Source organism: Acipenser ruthenus, chromosome 37, assembly GCF_902713425.1.
Source record: "Acipenser ruthenus chromosome 37, fAciRut3.2 maternal haplotype, whole genome shotgun sequence".
Classification (NCBI taxonomy): Eukaryota; Metazoa; Chordata; class Actinopteri; order Acipenseriformes; family Acipenseridae; genus Acipenser; species Acipenser ruthenus.
In genome coordinates this window covers 10,824,716-10,827,942 of record NC_081225.1, presented here as the reverse complement: position 1 = coordinate 10,827,942, position 3,227 = coordinate 10,824,716, and positions in this window count along the sequence as shown.

Sequence of the window (3,227 nt, the reverse complement as noted above, 5' to 3'; positions counted from 1 at the left end):
ACTTCTGCAGCCAATCACACGCCGCGCTTTAACTCCTCCTAGCCAATCATAATGTTATGTAGGTTTGTAGGACGGTGTCCTGGTAGGTAAAAAAAGGGTTCCGTTCTACGGCACAGTAGGTTTAGATGCGTGGATCCGTTATCTGTTATTCAAATTAAAAGGCACAAAAGTCACCTGATTTGACAAATACTTGGAAATGCCAGGGCCCCGTTTCCACGGTCCTGTAAAGATAAGACACGAAAAGGGGTCGAACATGCGCTCTCAATAAAACGGACACTGTGTAAATACACACCTGTCTCATTCTTTTATTTTACATTGGTTTTCATATGAATGCGGTGAACAAATTCCTGCATCAGAAAGATTAATATATTCAGATGCAATCATATCATAATTACATTAAATACATCTAATACATTCCTGTATATAAAATGCGCATACATTTGACAACGTGCGGCCGGAGGCGCTGCCTGACTTATTTGGTCCTGCGAGGTGCGTGAGGTCCGTTTAAATCAGGCAACATAAATCTTGCTGTTGCTACGCTGTAGTTCACCACAAGGTGGGGCTGTTTCTCTTCTAATCGCTCGAATTGATTGTGTTTTGTAGCTAACAGCCCGCACAGCGCTGTGCGTTTTTGGGGGGTCCAGAGTGCCTCAGTGTACCATTGAATGCAATACACGACAGGAGCTGTTTTTCTTTCTTTTTGACCGGTTTGCATATTTATGTAGTTATTGAAAAGACGAAATGAAATGTAATCCGTCACGTTTTTAAACGAAAGGGAGGCTATTTGAAAATTTGAAATCTCTGGAACAACTCGAATGAAACCATTCGCTGGTATGGTTGAGTTGTTGCGATACAGCAAACCTCTCTGTTTTTTACTCTAATTGTGCTGTGCTGTGATCTGATCTGATCTGATCTGATCTAATCTCTCTCTCTCTCTCTCTCTCTCTCTCTCTCTCTCTCTCTCTCTCTCTCTCTCTCTCTCTCTCTCTCTCTCTCTCTCTCTCTCTCTCTCTCTCTCTCTCTCTCTCTCTCTCTCTCCATCAAATACATACAGGCCACAGTGAGAGTTTAAACATGTCACCTTGCCTGTCAGACGCGCAGTAATTTAATATTGTGGGTAATAATCAATGCAACCTATGCATTTGCTGTCCGCCGTCAAGCAATTTAATAAATAAAATCAAATGAAAGTGGGTGTATAGTGGCAGCTGCTTCAGCGTTGCGAAGGCTGGTCACCGCCCCCTCGACCCCCGGCACTGCCCCGGAGTGGACAGAGGGAGACCGGACCGCGTCGTCGCTGTCCCCGGGGAGCCCAGGCACACGAGCCCGCATTGTCTCGGTAACACCATCACCGACCCTGCGCCCTTTTCACTGCCAGGGACACTCTCTCCTCCTCCTCTCTCATTCAGACAGACCGACAGGCTGCGCGGGTGAAACTGATCAGGATCCGCTCGTTTCACACATTGTGTGTGAGAATTGCAAACAGATTTCACTAATCCGTCCAAACTAAACCAATAAGGAGAGAGAGAGAGAGAGAGAGAGAGAGAGAGAGAGAGAGAGAGAGAGAGAGAGAGAGAGAGAGAGAGAGAGAGAGAGAGAGAGAGAGAGAGAGAGAGAGCGAGGTTTGTTCGTAAAATTACATTAAAAAACGCAAGTCTTTTCTTAAATGTTTTACTTAAATGTATATAGTAGAATGCGAATATTGACAGAATGCCTGGTCGTTCTATTCTTAGATTCTTAGATCGTCCTAGACGTTCCAAACACGATAGTTCTTTTATATTATACCTGCAATGCATATTCACTTTCTCTATACGAACCGACCTCTGACCTTTTCTTTGTTCTACACTTTTAACCCGAACGCGTTGCTCTCAACCGAGCAGACTTTATTAAACACGCGGAGCCGCATTCAAGTTTGAAAAGAAAGACAACAAAACACTGATTACAAATAGTGTACAAATAATTTAAGAGCTTGTATGCAAAGTTGCTTCCTAGCACTTCTGTAAGCATTAGCAGGTTTGGTTTTTCATTTAACAAAAAGGCTGCAAACGGCTGAGAAGAATTCTTACAGAACCCAAGAACACAAGTTCCAGCGCTCCTGAACATTATATATATATATAGAACCTTTTTCAAAACGCGACTGAGGCTAATTTAAGGTGAACGGCATCTCTGTATTCGGGTGTTGAGTTCTGTGTTACCTTACATTAGAGTGGCATTGTTAAACACGCACAAAGTTTAATAGAGTCCAATATACCAGAGATAACGAGCATTGTATAGGAACGTGCGTTTATCAATATATGAAATTATAGTTTGTAATACATTGAGATAGTCGTCTATTCTGTATTATTATTTAATTTGATCAACAATGTATTTTAATATGTTAGAACATGTTCTGCTATTTTTAAAATGTATCTTATTATGAGGGGTTAATCGCGCGTTTGTTATCAAAAGAATGATTATTTAATTTATACACACAGAGTCAGATTCAAACTAATCGAAATCAGAAAGGTCAGCAAATCATATTATTTGAAATTCGAAATAAACTCAGAAAAAAAAAATCTTATTGTAAATGTTTGAGAATATCCTTCTCGGCGTAAAAGTCCTAAATAAAACGGGTTTACAATCTGTCGAGTACGATATATGTTCAATTATTTGGGTTTACAGTAAATATATGCTGTTTTTTTAATTTGTTTAACGTGGTTTTATTCAACCGCTATTAAAAATGTAAATTCAGCGCGCGGCATGATGCGCCTTTCTTTAGTTAATACAATTTTGATTGTTCTATTAATGAAATATTCACAGTTAAGCGCAGTGGTTCAGAAATAATCACTGTATAGAATATGCACCCGCTTCACAAAACTTTACTGCGTGAGGCATTTCAACAATGTGCTGTTTTATTTGTTTTACGTTTGCTATTCCTTAAAGGAAACATGAATCATTTCACTAGCATAGTTTTCGTTGTATTCTTTATATTTAATAATCTTACTATTTGTAATTCGCGTGATTTGCAGCAGCGGTGATAGAGAATTCCTGTTGTAAAGAAGACAGCATGTCATGAACGTGATGACCCTAAGAAAGAAGATTTTATTTTCTGGTATACGTGGCAGTACATTGCCGCTCTGAATTGTGTTGCTTTTTAGCTTTAGTAGGCAAAGTTTGCTGTCGCTTCACGCTGTACGGATGCGTGTTTGGAGGCGGGGAGCACTAATGTACCTCCCGCCGGTTAATGGGAT